Raw genomic sequence first — 21,270 nt, forward strand, 5'->3', positions numbered from 1 at the left:
TTAATTTCAGATAAATAAGCAATTTTTACTATAAGTATGTCACATGTAATATTTGAGACATACTTACACTGAAAAATTATCCTTCTGAAATTCAAATTTAACTGCACATCCTATATTTTTATTTGCTAATTCTAGCAACTCTACAGCAGAGCTTTAGAATTTAAATCTCTTGACTTTCATCCCATTTTTCTTATGTACAACATGCACATGTCAAATGGACACTTAGTTAATAATGAAGTAAAGAACACCAATAATCTACAAAGAATATAACTTTCCACCAAAGATTAGCTTTTATAAAGGTTCAGACATGCTATCCATGCCATATGCTTAAGTGAGTTTTTCTATGTCATAAATACATGGGTAACAAACCAACTGTTCCATGGAGGTTACAGTAAATCCATCCATCAGCGCCAACCTGCTCTTGTTCAAAATAAAATTAGGCTTAAATTAATGCAGATTTCCAGAGGCTGAAAGTAGGCAATTCTTGCCAGAGTTCTGGTTTATTATACATGCAGAGAAGAACACAAGGATGGAATACAGACATGCTACAGCATTTAGAACTCCTTTGAAATTCAGTAGTCACTTCACAATAGTAACAATGTCTGGGAATGGGGAACCAAGCTGAAAATTTCAACTATGCCAGTAGTTCTCTATATATGGTTTCATTCTCTATATATGGTTTAAAATTTTTAAACCTAACAAATTAAGACCTCTTCATATCCCCTCTTCCTGATTACAAAAAAACAGCTCTGCAAAGTTTTCATGTCACAAGATTTTACAGGCACACACATTTTATAACAAAGAAATCAAGAACTGTAGCTCTAAGCATGTTTTTCACGCTAAGTTATGTACATTAGTTCCCTAAAAGAGAAACACCTGAAAACTCAACTTTCCAAACTTTAGCAAACTGGGTTAAAAAAAAAAAAAAAAAGAACCTGATTGTTATCCAGTCTCTAAATTCAGCTACCAATTTCCAAAAAACACAAAGGACAGAGCAACATTTTAAACTCTGCAGGGATGCAATCAACAAAATCCAGGCCAGTTAACTCTACAGAACAAACAACTTGGTCTCCTCAATGTCTAAATAACAAATGGGAAAAAAAGTAAATGAGACTTAAAAAGCATTATCCAACTACAATGTGTGATCCTTATTTAAACCCTGATTCAAACTGTTCTAAAAAACAAAAACTATGGCACCAATGAGAAGATTAAAAATTTGAATGCTGCCTGAATATTTTGTAGTATTAAAAAAGTACTGTTACTTTTTCAGTGCATGTGACAATAGTATTATATTTAGAACTTGTCTGAAGATCCTTCTCTTTTAGAGATAAAGACTAAAATATTTATGGATGAACTGATAGAATGTCTATGCTCTGCTTTAAACCAATAGAAGGTTAGGAAGTAGGTAGTTGAGGAAAAGGCAGGAGTGGCCAGTTGATGGATTGGGAAAAGGTTATAAGTATACACAGGGAGTCATTACACTACTTTCTGTTTATATTTCTGCATGTTTGAGATTCTCCACAATTTTTTAAAAATTTCTAGTACATGCCAAAAAAATTAAACTAAAACCTGAGGATAGCTGCAAATATCTGAAATATGATAATATTCCATTAGAAAAAATGATTTAAACAATCCCATTATTTCATATCCTATGGTGAATAATGCATTGATTCAGATAAAACCCTTTGTCTTGAATATCTTCATGAAGGGTCTGGCTCACTCGTTATGAATTAAATGAAGAAAAATACAAGTTAAGGTAATTTCAAACACATTTAAATTTCCTACAAGTCAACAAAATCAAGACCTGTCTCCTAAAAAAGCAATTATTTTCCATCATAAAACTATAAACAAAGCCCTAACAAATTATTTTTCTAACAGTTGTTTTTACTATGTTCAATACTCTGTGTTCCAGCTTTTAGTCTGATATATAATTGGAACATCAACCAAATATCAAAAGAGAAAGATAATTTAGTCTGATTTTAATAGAAGCTAAGAAACTTAAGCTCCGTTTTAAAAAAAAAAAAAAAAGTTTGCTAGTAATAAACCTCAACACCTGTACCGTGAAATAATTTTTATCAGCCTAATCAGCAATAATCTTGCAAAAAAAAAAAAGCTGCCCTATTCTTGCATTCTCCTTTAGTTTGTTTTCTCTCCAGCCATTAACTGAAAAGAGGAAAGAAAGCAAGTCCCAAGGTTGTACAACCTAAACAATGCCTGGGGGAAACAGCCTGTGAATTCTTCTAGCTCCCTTAAACTTTTATATCCCAAAAGCTTAAATAATTTTAAATTGGGCCAGTGCCAACCTGGAGGCATTAAACACACAGTGGTTTTTTTGCAAACAAAGCATCAATTTCAGCCTAGGCATCTTGTAAAATGAGTAGGCAGCTCAGGAATTACTCTCACTTTACACGTGAAGAAACTATGACTCTGAATTAACAGATTTATCAAATGAGAAGAGTCAAGGAACAGTTGACTTGAACTTACATCCTCTGACAACTAATCCTAATATTTGCCCATTCCCCTGAATGTAAATACATGGTCATATGTACAATTTTTTTCAACATAAATTACTATTCTATAAACTAATCAACATTTTTTCTATCACTAAAATCCTTCCATTTTTCAAGGTGCACCTTAATATGCAAACAGCTACAGAATATTCCATGGCAGAAATGTACCATAATTTATTTACCCAATCCTTTAAATTGGACGTTTAGGTTCTTTGCCAAAATAAACAAGGCTATAATGCATGTCCAAATATGTAGATCTATGTGAATCTGGCCCATTATTTCTCCAGGATAAATTCTTAGAAGTAGAATAGCTGATGGGCAAAGGGTATGCCCATTTAAAATATGGAATAACAACAAATTGCTCCCAGAAGGGATGGAGCAATTTAGAGCCCCACTAACAGCGACTAGGGTCCATTTCACCACTCTGCCCACTATTGTGCATTAGCTTTCCCTTTAAACTTTGGCAATATGATAGTTGAAAATAATCTCATTATTTTAACCTGCATATATCTTTTATCAAAGATAGTAAGGTTACTATCTTTCCCTAAATCTTTTCCCCCCTGGGAATTGCCTGTCCATGTTTTTCACTAATTTCTCTACTCCATTGTTAATCTTGTTATTACTAACTAATAAAAACTCTGTATATATTAAAGCACGGTTCCTCCCCCTCAGCATTACTGACATTTTGGGCTGGATAATTCTTTGTTGTGGGGGACTGCCCTGTTCTGCAGGATGCTTAGCGCATCCCTGGCCTCTACCCACTAAATGCCAGAAACATTCCCTCCGGTTGTGACAACCAAAAATGTCTCCAAGCATTGCCACATGTCCTGTGGAGAGCAAAATAGTCCCTGGCTGAGAACTACAGTGTTAGGTTGATTAACCCTCTGTTCCAATTACATGCTACAGCCTCTTGGATACTAATACCCCCCATTCTCCATTCAATAGGAGTGTCCTTTCTTCAATATTGTTTAAAGATTTTTTTACAGACTTGATTATTATACTAATTTTCTCTCAATACTGAATCGCTACAGTTGTTCCAAAACCCATACAACTAAAATGAAGTCTAAATCCCTTTAAGTTCCAAGTATTGATTTCAGTTATACCATCTAGAACTGCACTGTTCAATACAGTAGCTGCTAACCATAAGGGACTACATTTAAATTTAAATTAAGTGAAATTAAATAAAATTTAAAATTTGGTTCCTCAATCACACTAGCCACATTTCAAGTGTTCAGCAGCCACATGTGGCAGGTGGTTGCCATATTGGGCAGCACAGGTATTGAACATTCCCATCATTGCAGAGTGTTCCACTGTACGGAACTGCTCTAGAATCTTTCCACTCAAAGTGTGGTTCAAACACCAGCAGCACTGGCACCATCCAAATGCTTGTGAGAAATACAGAATCTTGGGCCCCACCCCAGACCTACTATACATCGGGATCTTCATCTTAACAAGATCTCCAGGTGATTTACGTGCACTCAGAAGTTTGAGAAGCATTGCACTGGGTGACTGAAACTTCTGAGGTCTGTTATCAAATGTGCCATCATTCCACAAGTCCTTACTTCTCTAGACTAAAACATCCTCAGCTTTTCATCATATGACCTAGTTTCCAAATCTCCACTGATCCAGCTCTTCACTTCCCTCTATCATCTTCCAGTCTATAAAGGACAGAAGGTGAGGCTGTGCTTCAGGAGAGGTCTGAAATTGAGACCATCACTTTCTTTGAGCTGAATATCACATTTCTTTCAATGTAGCCTCAGTTTGCATTAGATTTGTCCTTATTTAGTAATTTCTCATCAGCCAGATCACACTAGAGGCACGTAATAAATTTGTGATTCCTTGGGCCTTCTTCATGGAACTGCAGTGAAGTCACACATTCCATAAACTTTTGCAGATACTTGCTTAAACTGATGTTCAGAAATGTACAATTATCTATATTAAATTTAATCTTGTTGGCTTCTGTCTTTTGGCTTCATCTACCAAATCCCTAATGTGTCCCAATTCTTTCACCCAATTTTGAAAACTTGACGAGCATGCCTATTTATTCTTCCAAACATTCAAAAATGTTAAACAGGAGGAAATCCAGAATAGTGACCTAGAGTTCCACAGAATCTTCTTCCCCCCTGCCTATATGAATCTACTGAGACTCTTAGATATATTTCTAACCCAGTTATTAATCTGCCTAACTGTACTGATACTTGAAATCACTAATTCCAAAATGTGTTGTTTCAGAAACCAATAGAATTTTTCCAGCAAAAAAAAACCAAAATTATGAGATTAGATTTCTATTGTTTTAAAGATTGAAGACCAGCTAATTTTTTCCAAATCCTCTCTCACTACCAATACTTTATGACAAAAGCAAGACACTCTCTTTTATATCCAGTCCCCAAATCAGGTCAACCAAAATGACAGCCTTTTCATTAAGATATATTCATCTACATCAAAACAAATAAACAAAAGTAGTCTTTACCAACACTTAACCTGTATCTGTGACAGGATCAACTCTCATTGTACAAAAGTGGTCTACCCACAGAACATTTTATTACTGACATCAATGACTCAGTTGTCTTTAAGTCTTATAATGTTCTCCTCCTTATTTTTACAAGTATATTCCACATAAATACATGATGTACCCAGTGAAGAAAAACACTAGACATATGACAACACCTGTGAGATGGCCTCTTATTCTCAAATAAGTTAAAATTATTTTGATTTTTCCACTAAACTAATTCCAGAGTTTAAAATTTTTTACAGTGCCTTTTATCCTTTTCTCATTTTGCTATATCTTTTCCGTGTCATCCCTAGAAATTTCCTATTCATGCTGCCTTCATCATACATATTAATTGAACATATGCACTAGGAAACTAATACATCAAGTGACTCTTACGAGGGAGGTGACTTCTGATTCAAAGATATGCAATATCTCCTCCTTGAAGGGCTAATAATCAGATGGGAAAAAAAGACTTGGACAGAAATAATTGTGATAGAAAGCGATATACAGAGCATACTATATAAGTAATACAATCAACAAACTATATAAAAAATTCAGAGGAGGAACCACTCAATTTCTAGCCAGGATAATTAGAAAGAGAAAAAAACTTCTCAGAGGGAACAGAATTTGTAATTGTTTGAAAGACTGATAGGATTTCAACATGTAGGTGCACATATCTGGAGACTAGTCCTGGCCAACCAAGCAAAGACGCAGAACAAGGGAGGTGCAAATACAGATGCATCTACTTTGGCCAAAGTAATAGATGCATGGTGGGAAATGAGGCAGAAAAGGCCAGAGGACAAGTGGTGGACACATTTGATATTAGGAAAGAATGAATTGATCTTGACTGGGGAAGTGGCCCTGAGCAAAGTCACTGTCCCTACAAAATCTAAGTGTGTCTATTATCAGGGTTGACTGAAGGGGAAGTATCAATGATTATTTATTCATAATATACAGCATAAGGTACAGCAACTTCCATGTCACTGAATATTCTTCAGTTTTTAAATGTCTGGATGGTATTTAGTAATATAATATTTTACTTTGGATATTTAGGCTAGCTCCCATGTTTTGTTAATACTTAAAATAGAACAATCGTAATGAACATATTTTTACTTTGTGTGCATATAATTCCTAGAAGAGGAATTACTGGTGAAAGAAAAAGAATATTCTCGAGACTCTGTGGGGTGCCTGGGTGGCTCAGTCTGTTAGTGTCCAGCTCTTGATTTCAGTCCAGGTAATGATCTCACAATCCCCTGAGATCAGGCCCAAGTCTGTGCTAACAGTGCAGAGCCTGCTTCGGATCTTCTCTCTCCCAATCTCTCTGCCCCTCCCCCATTCATGTGCACATGAGTGCACTCTCTCTCTACCTCAAAAAAAATAAACTTTTTTTAAAAAGAATATTTTTAGAGAAGTGTCTATTCATGTTTTCTGCCCATTTCTTCACTGGGTTATTTGTTTTTCGGGTGTGGAGTTTGGTGAGTTTTTTATAGATTTTGGATACTAGCCCTTTGTCTGACATGTCATTTGCAAATCTCTTTTCCCATCCTGTTGGTTGCCTTTTAGTTTTGTTGATCGTTTCCTTTGCAGTGCAGAAGGTTTTTATCTTCATGAGGTCCCAATAGTTCATTTTTGCTTTGAAGTCCCTTGCCTTTGGAGATGTGTCAAGTAAATTGCTGCGGCTGAGGTCAGAGAGGTTTTTTCCTGCTTTCTCCTCTAGGGTTTTGATGGTTTCCTGTCTCACATTCAGGTCCTTTATCCATTTTGAGTTTATTTTTGTGAATGGTGTAAGAAAGTGGTCTAGTTTCATTCTTCTACACATTGCTGTCCAGTTCTCCCAGCACCATTTGTTAAAGAGACTTTTTTCCATTGGATATTCTTTTCTGCTTTGTCAAAGATTAGTTGGCCATACTTTTGCATGTCCAATTCTGGAGTCTCTATTCTATTCCATTGGTCTATGTGTCTGGTTTTGTGCCAATACCATACTGTCTTGATGATTACAGCTTTGCAGTAGAGGCTGAAGTCTGGGATTGTGATGCCTCCCACTTTGGTCTTCTTCTTCAATATTACTTTGACTATTCGGGGTCTTTTGTGGTTCCATACAAATTTTAGGATTGCTTGTTCTAGCTTGAGAAGAATGCTGGTGCAATTTTGATTAGGATTGCATTGAATGTGTAGATTGTTTTGAAATTTTAATAATATTTATTCTTCCAATCCATGAGCATGGAATGTTTTTCCATTTCTTTATATCTTCTTCAATTTCCTTCATAAGCTTTCTATAGCTTTCAGCATACAGATCTTTTACATCTTTGGTTAGGTTTATTTCTAGGTATTTTATGATTCTTGGTGCAATCGTGAATGGGATCAGTTTCTTTATTTGTCTTTCTGTTGCTTCATTATTAGTGTATAAGAATGCAACTGATGGCCAACAGGCACATGAAAAGATGCTCAACATCACTCCTCATCAGGGAAATACAAATCAAAACCACACTCAGATACCACCTCACGCCAGTCAGAGTGGCTAAAATGAACAAATCAGGAGACTGCAGATGCTGGAGAGGATGTGGAGAAACAGGAACCCTCTTGCACTGCCGGTAGGAATGCAAACTGGTACAGCCACTCTGGAAAAGTGTGGAGGTTCCTCAAAAAATTAAAAATAGATCTACCCTATGACCCAGCAATAGCACTGCCAGGAATTTACCCAAGGGATACAGGAGTGCTGATGCATAGGGGCACATGTACCCCAATGTTTACAGCAGCACTTTCAACAACAGCCAAATTATGGAAAGAGCTTAAATGTCCATCAACTGATGAATGGATAAAGAAATTGTGGTTTATATACACAGAGGAATACTATGTGGCAATGAGAAAGAATGAAATATGGCCTTTTGTAGCAATGTGGATGGAACTGGAGAGTGTTGTGCTAAGTGAAATAAGTCATACAAAGACAGATACCATGTGTTTTCACTCTTATGTGGATCCTGAGACACTTAACGGAAGACCATGGGGGAGGGGAAGGAGGAAAAAAAAAGTTGGAGAGGGAGGGAACCAAACCATGGGAGACTTGAAAACTAAGAACAGACTGATGGTTGATGGGGGTGAGAGGGAGGAGAGGGTGGGTGATGGGTATTGAGGAGGGCACCTGTTGGGATGAGCACTGGGTGTTGTATGGAAACCAATTTGACAATAAATTTCATATTTTAAAAAAGGAGTATTTTTAAGACTTTCAATATACATTTACCAATTTCATATCACAAAACAGGTTCCCATTTAAACGTCCAACATTGGTATGTGTGTTTGTTCATTATATGTGACTATATCTATCTCACCAAAATAATGTAGGCTTCTGGATATCCTACCCCCTTCCTCAGCGGTGTCAGGAAGCAGACCAGAGAGGAGAGGGTCTACTGCCCGAGGGAGGTGCAAGGTACAGTTGATTTTTATCTCTCTGTATGACTGGGACTCCTCATACCCCAGGACTTCACACCCAGGCTAACTTCACAGGTGTGACCTGTGGAGCCTCCTAGGGCCCCAGACTTAGAAAAGCGCCAAGTTGGTTTAATGTCTATTGTCCAAAAATTTTTTAACAAGGGCCCTACATTTTCTTTGTGCAGTGAGTCCCCAAAATTAGCCAGTCTTGCTCATACCCCATAGTGCCTAAGAGGATGTGTTGCACATAAGAGACATTAAAAACTTCCCCCAAATAGCACAATATTATTGTGTTTATAGGAAAGGGGGAGGAGAAAAATCAAACTAAATCTACATCAATTGTATCTTTTTTTTTTTTTCCAAAAAAGTCATTATCAAATTACCTTTTAATTTCATTAGTTACACAGTTCAGGGAAACAATGAAGTCAAATCAAAGTCACTGAGATTCAGAGGGGTCATGACAAGAAAAAAGTAAACAAAGTTTTAAAAAACCTAGAGAGATAATAATTCAGAAAAACATTAAATTCAAAGTCAATGAGAATTTGGCTTTTGCTATGACTATATCATCTTCCTAGTAGGTTCTTGAACTAAATAAATGTGATTTCTGCTTGGAAATTTTCCTGGAGGCCATCTGGAAAATTAAGACAGACAGGATAAGTGTCTTTTTATTATTCTGAGCCACATAAAACATTTGGTCTCAGGAGCCGATAAAAACTATTCCAGAGGAACCCAGACCACTAATCTTGCTACCCTCAACAACTTTCATCAACCCTCGAAATTTAATAGACCATTAGTATCCCTAGTGTGAACACTGCCCTTTTCCCAAGTTTTATTTAAAGCTTAGACGATCAAAAAGTATTTGAATTCTGCAGATGGATTCATAGGGGGGAGGCCCCAGACATCATCAGGCCAGAACCATTTTCACGTTTAAGTTCAAGTCCATATCCTTCTCACGTCCTAACTCCCATCCCAACTCCCATCCCGACATTCTCCAGAGCATGTTCTTAAATCTGGTCTTGGATCAACTGCTTCTGAACTACATTCTTAAGAATGCTGATTTCTGGGCCCTATACTGGACCTTCTGAATCAACATATCTGAGGACAGAGCGCAGAAATTGATTCTTTTCACCAATGTTGGGTGAGTCTATGTGCAAACCAGAACTTCTCCCGCTACTCCCTTCATTGTACACACATATCACCTGGAGATGTTGTTAAAATGCAGGTTCTGATCCACTCGGTCTGGGTAGGGGGTTGAGAGTCTGCATTTCTAACAAGCCGAGAGCATTAGTTCCCACTCCAGCTGCACATTGGAGTGTGCAGCCCAATTCTGATTCCCAACTGAGCCTCAGTTTCCCTGTCTACAAAATGAGAATAGTACCCACATGAGATATCATTCATCACTAATCATCTTCCAAACACCCTGCTCTCCCATCAGGCTGTCCCTTCACTTTGGAGTCTTTGCATGCACAATTTCTTCACTACCACCTACCTCCTCATTCTTGGCCTCATTAAACCCTTCTCTCTGTCTTCACATTGCAGCTCCAATGTCCTCTCCACAGGGAAGACTTCCTGACCGGCCCCAGCGTGAATCCAAATGAGGTCCCTGCATTTATACTGTTCATAGCACCCTGAGCACCCTTCAGAGCATCACATATTTTATAATGATGTATTTTTGTGCAAATGAAGGAATAATGCCCACCTCACCCCACTAGCCTTGGCGGGCCACAGATCCCAGTCCTCCACTCACCACTATAACCTCAACAGTTACACTCACTTCCCACTAACAAATGCTAAGGTGGGTTGATCTACCTGACTCTGTGCCAGCCTCCGTTCTCAATATTTTACCGAGGTTCAATTAATTTCACCTTCACACAATCCTATGAGATAGGTATAATTATTATCCCTGTTTTATGGATGAAAAAGTGAAGCACAGAGACTAAGATGCATGCCAAAGGAGTCACAGCTGGAGGCCCCTAGTGGAGGAAGCAGGACTTGAACCCAAGTAATTTAGGTTAAGAAAGGGAAACACGAACAATGAGGGACTACAGAAGCGTTCCCATTCTTTCTTTCTTCCTTCCTTCCGCCTTCTTTTATGCTTTCTTTCTTTTCTTTTTCCTTTCTTTCCTTTCTCTTTCTTTTCTTTCTTTTCCTTTCTTTCCTTCCTTTTTTCCTTTTCTTTCTGCCTCTCTCTGTGTGTGTCTCTCTCTCACCTCTCTCCCTCTCCCTCTCCCTCTCCCTCTCTCTCTCTCACACGCTTCGTAATGGTCACAAAGCCAGAGCAGCCACAGCTCAGTTATTATATTTGCATGCTAGACACATTAGTTCATCCTCGTCCGTTGAAAACAAATGTGTCGCCCAGTGCCTGCTCCAATGGAGGCATTTTAGAAATATGTGAGTAATAGACTCGACTGATCTATTACCAGACAGATAACGGGGATAAGGAAACAAGGAAACTGGTTCAATGCACAACGGAACCGAACGGGGTGGCGAGGCAGGGCCTGCACGCTCCTTCAGACACCTTCAGGAAGGCGGGCCTCCCTGCGGGGGTGTGCCGGTGAGGCTGGAACCTGGAGGGGAAGGAAGCCAGCTTTTCCGCAAGACGACCGGGCAAGGCCGGAAAAAGCAATGCAGGCTGAGGTCGTGCCGGCAAAGGCCCCAAAGCACGGCTCTGCGGCCACACCCGAGAAGACACAGCGTTGTTGGGGCGGCCGTCGCTGAGGGAGTGAAGGAACAAGAACACGATAAAGTGGGCGAGCTAGCTGAGGCCACATCTTACCTCCAGATTCACGACCTTTTCCACCCATGTGACCACCAATCCAGTCACCAAAATCTCTACCAGCGGGTTCACCTACCCTTCTCAGCGTTCTGGTTCCAGTCAGCTGAGAGCAGGCGCCCTAGCCGGCAGGCTTTGCCTCCAGGACCCACCCGCTTTCGCTCATTGGTCCAGAGGTTAGCACGTGACCCCGGCACACTCAATCCGGGCCACCAGCCTCGTGCTAGCCTTTACTCAACCAGCGGGGCGTGGTATCGAGAGGCGCCCATCAGATTCTGGCGGGAGCTTAACCCCGGAGAATGAAAATACCGAACCAGTTAGAGGTGAGAAAAGTAGGCAGGGGGCGGGAAGTAATTGTGGAGAAGATATGTTAATAACAGAACTCAAGTAAAGATTTAAAACTCCTCTACTCCTCTGCCCCTAGTGTGGCCATATATTCAGAACCCCAAGCCCTTGGTTCTTATCATCAGATTTCTGGAAGATTCTAACCCTCTTAATACCATTTGGGTAGTAATATTATGTATCGAACACTTGCTCTGTGCTTTGAGTTAAGGGCTTTTCATGTTGTCTCACGTAGTCTTCGCTAGTATGTATTGAAGCAAGAATCACTATCCCTGTGTTTATACCCCAAGAGGCATCTCTAAGAGTTACTCACCCGGAGTCATAAAGCTGTAAGGGGTAGACCTGCGACTCCAACAAATGTCTGTACTATTAACCACTATGATTAATTGATTCTTATTTTCTTAAAACAGAGACTCATTACTCGAGTTGGTCTGAGTGAGGCTCTGTTCCTTACAGATGGAACAGAATATCCTTTTCAAGTGTCTAAGTATCTATCAGTGCCTGTAATTATAGAGTGATGGCTTTTTAAAAAATTATATGTAAAGCTGTATCCAAAATGTCAAATTTCAGGATATATAGAGGGCAAACTGATTTTAATTTATGTCCATGTGATACAGAATATAAATTTGGTAAATGAACTTTGGTGAAGATATAAAGATGGGTAATAAAACATGCACTCATTAAATGTACCATGTAATGTGATACATAAATAGCAAGTCATATGAATCAATTAACAAAATTACTTCATAGACAGCTCTTCCCATAACACTTTATTTGACAGTAATAATGACTAATATTTACTGGGCACTTACTATGTGCCAAGCTTCATGCTAAGCACTCTATGTATATTATCTCATTTAAACCTCACTATTGGGAAAATGGTAAAATAACCCTAGTTACAGCTATGAAAATGGAAACCCAAAGCGAGACCAACTAGCTGATTTTGATTTTAGAGGCAAATTTTAAATGCAGGTATATCTGCCTACCAAAGCCTTGTCTTAACCACTTCAAGCATCTCAAGTAGAGCACCTATCATATACTGTGTTGTGATGGTTTATTTGAAGGTCTGTCCTCCACTATGAATCTACCTTTGAAGAGTTTATGGCTCTCCTATTCACCTCTGTCTCCTCCTTGCCTAAGATAGAATAAGAATACAATATTAATACAAAGCAATTAGCTCATCTATTTCTAAAATAAAACAGGCCAATAATCACTCCTGCTGACTCTAGGCTATTGGGTGAATTTTGCAAGGCAATGAATTATCACAGAAAAAAAATCAGGATTCAGAAAACTAAACTTCATTTTAGATGCAAAATTCGCACTGCGTCAGTCCCCACACAGGAGACTGCTAAATTCTTTAGCTTCATATTAATAGATTGATCTGTGACAACTCTGTGCCACTCAGAGAAAAGGGAAAAAACTGAGCATCTCAAAATCTCTCATAAAAATTATCTGTAAATAACAAGAAAGATGTTGAAATATTAACGCCTCCTCCACGAGCACATCAAAATGCTCCCTCAGCCACCTTCCATCTGCTTGCCCGCCTCTTCCAACGTGAGCCCCAGGCTCGCTCCATTTTCAGCTTATTTGATGTCTAAAAAGATTAAGCCAAAAATTGTTTCAGCACGCTGGAAAGTATAATCCTCACATTTCAGACACATTTGGACATCCTAATTTAAAATATGGTGGAAAAATAGCATACTTGTGGGTTGTTCCTTGCCATATTTTAAATGCATTCCTATAAAATTTATTTCTCTAACAAAATCATAGGCATAAACTTAACTTCTAAATGGAAGTAACAACAGCAACAGCAACAATAATAGCAGCTCATGTTAACATAACATTGTTCTAAGCACTTTATGGTCATCTACTTAACAATCCTATAATGTTGCTATTACTAGCTCCATTTTACAGAGTAGAAAACTGAGGCCCAGGGGGCATTCAGTGATTTGTTCAAGGTCACAGGGCTGATGGTAGCAGAGCCATTTCTTGAAACCAGGCATCTGGACTCCACATAGTAGGTTCTTTTTTTTTTTTTTTAATGTTTATTTGTTTCTGAGACAGAGCATGAGTGGGGGAGGGGCAGAGAGAGAGGGAGACACAGAATCAGAAGCAGGCTCCAAGCTCTGAGCTGTCAGCACAGAGCCAGACGCGGGGCTCAAACTCACAAACCATGAGATCATGACCTGAGCCGAATTCGGTCGCTCAACCGACTGAGCCACCCACGCGCCCCTCCACATACTAGGTTCTTACACACTGCACCAATCTGCCCAGGAGGTTTTACCCACTACCTAGCTTTAATTATTTCTCTTCCAATAGCTGTTGTCATTGTCATATTACAGCAGAAAAAAGCTGGATTGTGAGTGTAGTGGGTTGAATAGTGGCCTCAAAAAATATATGTCTAATTCCTTACCCCCTGAATCTGTGAATGTGAACTTATTTGGAACAAGAGTCTCTGCAAATGTAATTAAAGTTATAGATCTTGAGATGAGATCTTCCTGGATTTAGGGAAAACCCTAAATCCAAAGACAAGTGTCCTAATAAGAGGTAAAGAGAGGGAGATTTGAGACACAGAGACACAGGGAAGAAGGTGATGTGAAGACAGAGAGATTGAAGTGATGTGTCTACAAGCCAAGGAATGCCAACAGTTACTGACAGCCAACAGAAGCTAAGAGAAAGGTATGTGATGTATTCTCCCTCAGAGCCTCCAGAAGGAACTAACTCTGCATACACCTTGATTTCAGACTTCTGGCCTCTACAGCTGTGAGGAGAATAAATTTCTGCTGTGAAATTGAGCCACCAAGTTAATGGTAATTTATTATGAAAGCCCCAGGAAACTAATACAGTGAGTCATGGGCCCAAAAACCCTGAACAGAAATCACATCCTCACTTTACAGATAAGGAAACTGAGGTTCAGAATGAGGAATTCTTTAGCATGCTCTCAATCACACAACAGGTTTATGGAAGGGCCAAGCCAGGCTCTAGGCTACATGCTGGTCTCCCAATTCCTGGGCTGGCCCCCTCTTCTTAACCCACTTCTATGAGAGACAGAATTAAACATGCACTTTAGAACCTGGCCACCTATATTGGTGTCCTTGTTCTGCCATTTGCTAGTTGTGTACTCCTGTTTTCTCATCTGCAAAATGGGAACCGAAATGACAACTACCTCACAGTGTTATTTGGGGAAGCAAGTGAATCAATATATATAAGTAGTATGCATTAGCTCTCAATAAATGTTAGTTATCATGATTATTTTATTCCAATATCTATTTAGCTGTTGTTAAGGGGCAAATTATAAAATCAGGAATATGTCAATGCCTAGAAAAAAACCTGATAGACACATTAGCATGGCTTATCTTTATATGTGGAAATTTGTGACAAACCTTATTTCCCAATTTCTTATGAGGATGTTGAACCTCAAAAGGTAATATCCATCATCCTTGACTTATATCTCTTTGACAGTCTTCACTGGCCCCACTCCCAAAAAGGAATGCCAATATGATTGGACAGGACATTGACTGAAATGTGTGTGCTAGCAAAAGGAACACTGTCATGCCCAACATTTTCTTTTCCAACTGTGCAGGCCCAACAGAGCAAGTAGCCCCACGCCTCCCATCTACTTCCTGCTCTCCCATGGTGACCACTCCTGAAAACACTGCTTTCTTAGGCAGTTCTGCCATCCACCCAAGTTTCTAACTATGAGGACCAGTAAAGCAGGCAGGGACAGGGCCCTGCCCACTTTTACTCTTTCTTTTCTGGGTATCCATGTGGTAAGCACAGCAGAACCTCCTCCTCTTGCTAACCTTGATTTCCCCCTGAGCATGGTGGCTACATGGAGTCAACATGCAGAAGGCAAGACCATCTGCGGGTCTGATGGCGAAGGAATACTAAGCTATCTCACCTAGTCAAAAAATCCCTGCATGAAGGGATACTGTGCCTATCCTCAGGGATTAATATAGCCATTGCGTTTCCCTTTTGACTGCTGGTCTTTAGGCATATATCCCTTTTGGTCAGACCCTGGAGAGGGGCAGAAAAAGCAGTAGCATTCAGACACTACAAACCTATCCAAACTCCTAACCTTATATTACCTTCTGATGGAAAATGTCTCCAATAAGCTAAATTTTTACAAAGAATAATGCGCATTATAAAGTGTCCTCCAATGTACTGAACTTCCTATTAGTCATCTGAATGATAATGCACACTTGAAGAATACCAAGAAAATGAAATACTTGGGGAAATTAAAGCCATTTCTCCCCCAAACCAAATAACCATCAATTTTGTATAATGGTTATCCTGTCCTAATTATAGCACCAGGTCTACACACACACACACACACACGCACACACAAGCACACACAAGCACACATGAATACACACTACACCCCTTATGATATCTATCCCAATATAAAATCCAAGCCAGCTGCTAGAATTAAGCTAAGTACTATTGGAATCAACAGTGTCCTTAGGAAACATAGGGCTGGGATGCTGATTTCATCACAATTCTATCTGCCTGTACTTTCTCCAGGAAGTTCAAGAACCATGAGCAGCTGTAGAAATCCAAGTCATCAGAAAAACAAACAAAGGCAGCTCCTCTCCTACAAAGCAAATTCCCTAAAAGGGCCTCAGCATCTGCCTTCTTAGCATAAAGGGTCAGACCTTAGTCTATGGTGAATTTGTAGCACTTCTCTCTTCCTTTTTGTTCCATTCATTTGGGAAACCTGATCCCTTTTACTCCAGGCCAGGCACCAGACCTCCACCATTGCCCATAATCATGTCGGTTGACTTTGACTTACAAGAATTAACCAGTGCCTGATATACCTTACCCATTTCTCCTTCCTTATATATCAAAATGAGGCCCTTTCCTATTTCCAAGTCTGAGTGGGTGGCTCTTAAACTCCTAGAGGTCAAGAGAATTAAGATGACACAACCACCTCTCTCACGGGTAGGGTCAGGATTTTCATCCAAGACTCTGAGGCCAAAGATGCTCATATCTTATTAAAACCTTGAATTTGAAGATATTCTCCATTTCACCTTCAAACTAAGAATGTATATCTGTAAACCAAGGAATGTTCTAAAGGAATCTGAAGAGACAACATCCCAGGTAAGGCAAGCAATACCTGTTTAGCTTTAGCTCACTGGGTTCAAGGCTACCAGACCTTCAGGGCAGCTATTATTCAGGGATATTATTTTAATAAGTGGATGGATGGATGGATGGATGGATGGACAGCCATATATTTATTAAGGAACTAAAGAAAGCAAAACATAATTCTCAAGTTTACAACATACCTTTTTTGAAAAACGGACATACACACCCACACAAAACTGAGACACAAATTTAATCCATAACTATCATTTTCCTTCCTACAATAACTTTATTTGCAATTGAATTTGGATCTGATATCCAAAATTCTGTTTATGCCAAAGCATCTTCCACTATGAAAACCATAACTAAGGAAGCATTGTAGCTTTAATCCACAGGTAAAACCTCTTATTGGATTATTTAAGAACAACCTCTTTACTCCTCTGCACTCTTGGGAACACAGGGTATATTTCTGCAGCGTTTCTATCAGGATGGTAATTAGTGTAGCTAAGAATGCCATCAACAGCAAAAGTAAAATTAGCCTTTACTTGTAAAATGTCTCCTGGGAAAAGCTGGTGGCTCCTGTCTCCACCAAGCAGAGTATTGGGCTTGCTGTGTCATCCCACAACAAGCAAATTGCCCCACCAGCAGCACCTGAATAAACCTCCCACACACCAAAGTGACCACCAACACATCTATCTTTGTGTGTTTCAACCACACCTGCCTCATCCTAGCCACATGCCCCCCATCAAATTGCACATACGACTCTTTTCCCACGGGGCACTCAATTTTCCTGAAAATTTAGCTTATACCTGTGGCATGTTTTAGTCAACATGAGCCTTTGAGACCATTTTATTCAGCACAGTAATACAATAGGGAAAATTGGGGCTCAAGGAGAGGAGGTGATTTGGCCGACATCACATCCTATTTGGCATCAAAGTGAAATCTAAGTTAGTTCCTAGTCCAAAGCTTTCTCTTTTCATTACACCACGCAATCTCCTTAGGTTTAATCTTCTTTTATTCCACACCTACTGTCTCTTTATCTGGACCTTTCCTGAACACCTCCTCTCTGGATTCGAGGAAAACCTCACCACCTGCCCACAGCTGATCTCATCTTCACCCTCCCCTTTCAGACTTTGTTTCACCAATAACCCTCCCTCTACAGGCCCATTCCCTGCATAGTAAGAATATGGTCAAGTATGTCACATATTGGTGAGAGGATCTTCCCCAAATTCTGTATCTCCTCCAGTTACCACTTTTCAAAGCCAAGCTCCTTGCAGGAAGAATATAATCATCAACATTACCACTTCTACCCCACTGCAGCCCAATATCCACTGTTACCACCTCCATGATGTTCCAGCAGAGGCTACAAGATGGCCAATTCCACCTGATCCACATCCCCACTTAGCATCACCACTTGGATAAATGAGTCTTTGCAACCAAACTTGATCAAAGAACCAAACTCCTAATCTCCCTACATCCTAAACCTGTTTTGCCCTCAGTCTTCCCCAATGGCTCAAGCCCAAAATTTTTGATGCCTTTTCCCCCACAGGGATAGAAGTTCCATACAGGAAGGAATTTTTGTCTATTACTATACCCTCAGCACCTAGCCCAACACATGGTAGAAGTTCCATATTTGTTGACCCATTTCAGCCATTCAGTCATCATCTTGCTTTACCCTCTTGGGGGACACCAGTGACATCTCCAGTGGAAACTGAGTAAACACATCTAAGGCCAATGGAGAGATTTGGGTTAGAGAACTTTATTTGAGAGACCACTCCTTTGGCACAAACTGTTAAAGTGTCATCATAAGAGTTTTAGTTGGCCAAAGATTATGCAGCAGATGGATTCAGTAGACAAAGATTAGCAAACCAGGCCAAAGTTTACAAAAATCAATCAATCAAACACCTCCTGTGAGTCCTCAGGTTTTTAGCTGGTTGGATTAATGTGTGAAGCTATGTAGACTTGGAAACCATGTGACCTTTTGTGGGCAACTTGAGAGTTTGCCTTTCCTGAGGTCTCAGACAACAGCATTTACTGGGAAGTCATCCTCATCTTTTTTCTCTATTACTCCCTATAGTGATACAAAAATTTACAGTTTCCATCTCATACCGCAGAAAATATTCAATTCAGCCTACTAGAAAAATGTAATGTGATTCTTACTTTTTTTTTAAAGCATGATAAAGGTCTGGCTATGGCCCAAAATTTTCCAGAGCAGCCATCTGCAAAACAACATGAACTGGCTTGGATTCAGCTAAAGGGGTCAATACCTTGGTCATGAAAACTCTCCTAGCCACCCCTAAGAACAACAGGACAACAACAGCAAAAAAACCGTTCCCAAAATTGTAATATGGTATCTCCTTGGCATATAACAATACTTACACATCCAACAATGACATTTTGAAGATGGCATCTCTCTCTCTCCCTCTCTTTCTTTCTCCCTCTCTCTGTTTCTCTTTCTCTCTATTCTCTCCCCCCCACCCCGTCTGTCACACACACACACACACACACACACACACACACACATTAATAATAGAAAAGGGATGTCAAAGAATTAAGCCAAGGAAAATCAAGCTGTTCTCAACTCAACAAACCCAGAGCTTTTGCTGGATTCATAAGCACCTTTCCCTTTTAACCTTCAGCATATTGACAGAGGGGCTCTTAAAGTCATCCTTCTGCTGTACCATGGCAGTCCCAGAGGAGTTCACAGGGCCAGGAACACATAGGAAAAATCATAGAAGCAAAATACAGTTTGTCCCAACATATGCCTCCATATATATTAACCACCATACTAACATCTCTTAATTCAGAAAAATAAAAAAAGGTGATCTCCAAGTGTCAATTTCTCTTTCTACTCTTTAGATGTAAGTGTAATACTTGTACCACTACTTTTGCCCTACCTTCATACCTGTGCTTTATGAAATAAATCTCCAGCCATCTAATTTATTTTGGCCATTCCCTCCATTGAGAACTTCAAAACACCACCACCAACCCCTGCTCCCACCTACCATCTTGAATAGTTGTCCATCCTCAGGAATTATCTCTAACACCACCTCTATATAAAGTCTTCCTTCATCTCTTCCTTCTCTGGACTCCTAAATCAAATTATATCTTTTAATGGCATGGACAAATTTCTTCCCTTTTTTTATAATTCTCTTTTATGGGTTTTTTTTTAATTTTTTTTCAACGTTTATTTATTTTTGGGACAGAGAGAGACAGAGCATGAACGGGGGAGGGGCAGAGAGAGAGGGAGACACAGAATCAGAAACAGGCTCCAGGCTCTGAGCCATCAGCCCAGAGCCCGACGCAGGGCTCGAACTCCCGGACCGCGAGATCGTGACCTGGCTGAAGTCGGACGCTTAACCGGCTGCGCCACCCAGGCGCCCCTCTTTTATGGGTTTTTAGGAGTACAGCATTTTCTCAGCTAGACTAGGTTCTCAAGGCAGGAGCTGGGACCTACTCATTTTTGTAACCATAAAACTTCTAAACAGAGAGCCCTGAATATTCATGGCCCTATCAAGATGCATTGGGCTATTAGTAATAAAGCCTCAACTCAAATTGGCTTATACAAATTGCAGAATAATCAGAGATGGGGCAATCTTCAGTATGGCTCTACCATACCATTTCTCTGCCACTCTTTTAGCACTTTACTCCCCCATGTGATGCCTTTGTCCTCATTTTTCCCTCATGATTATCTTCATCATCTATTACTTTGATATTTACTCAGGTTAGCATGGTGCTAAATATTTTTACATGAACTCCCTCATTTAATCCAATTAAACTTAAATCCTATTAAATTTATTCCACTAGCAGTAAATGTACCCCTAAAGCAGGTATTGTCATTACACCTACTTTACAGGTGAGGAAACAATTTCAAAGAGAGAAGTTGCCTGAAGTTCCACAGCTGGAAACAGAACCTCAGCAATCCGCCTCCAAAGCTGATGCTCTCAACCACTGTCAAGGATAGTCAAGCAAGACCTGAAAAGGCAGGCCACACTAGGGCCACATTACCAGTCTGCTCACAGAAACTCTGAATGGACAGCATATCAGATACAAAGGGTAAAACCAGGGCTGCCAGATTACAATATAAGCATCGTTTAGGAATGTCATTCCACAGCCTACAGTAAGGAAACACGTAATAGGTGTTAAGAGGGTGCTCAAAACTGGTACCAAGTTGAGATTTTCTCACTGAAGTTCACTAGAAGTACTGGATAAGATCTGGAAAGGCAATGACTTTCTCATTGGAAAGCCCAGTGGCTTGGGCTTCCAAGTTGTATAATGCAGACTCCATGCCTGTCCTAAGATCACCTTGTGTACACAGGGATGGCACTCTATACCATAGTCAGGGCTGACTGACTGAAGACCAACTTTGGAGTTAGTCTGCCTGGGCTCAACTCCAGCTCTGCCACTTGCTAACTGTAACCTTGGACAAGTGATCTCTCCTCTAGCCATACCTTACTCGCATATGAAATAGTGATATTATTAATAGTACCTACTTCACAGGGTCATCATGAGGATTAAATGAGATACCATATGTGAGCCCATCAGCACAATGTTTGAAATATCACTATCTCATTTAGGGTATACGTAGGAAGTGCTTTACGAGCTATACTGATCATTTTTATTCTTATCAAGGGAACATATTGTAG

The 21,270-nt window shown here is 39.8% G+C and overlaps 1 protein-coding gene across 13 annotated transcripts in view; it reads right to left on the bottom strand.

Annotated features, from left to right (window-relative positions):
• The window catches only part of ERC2 (ELKS/RAB6-interacting/CAST family member 2), a 923,107-nt gene that overhangs the window by 852,384 nt on the left and 49,453 nt on the right, over positions 1 to 21,270 (bottom strand). The window lies entirely within an intron of this gene.

Source organism: Prionailurus bengalensis, chromosome A2, assembly GCF_016509475.1.
Source record: "Prionailurus bengalensis isolate Pbe53 chromosome A2, Fcat_Pben_1.1_paternal_pri, whole genome shotgun sequence".
In the NCBI taxonomy this organism is placed as follows: domain Eukaryota; kingdom Metazoa; phylum Chordata; class Mammalia; order Carnivora; family Felidae; genus Prionailurus; species Prionailurus bengalensis.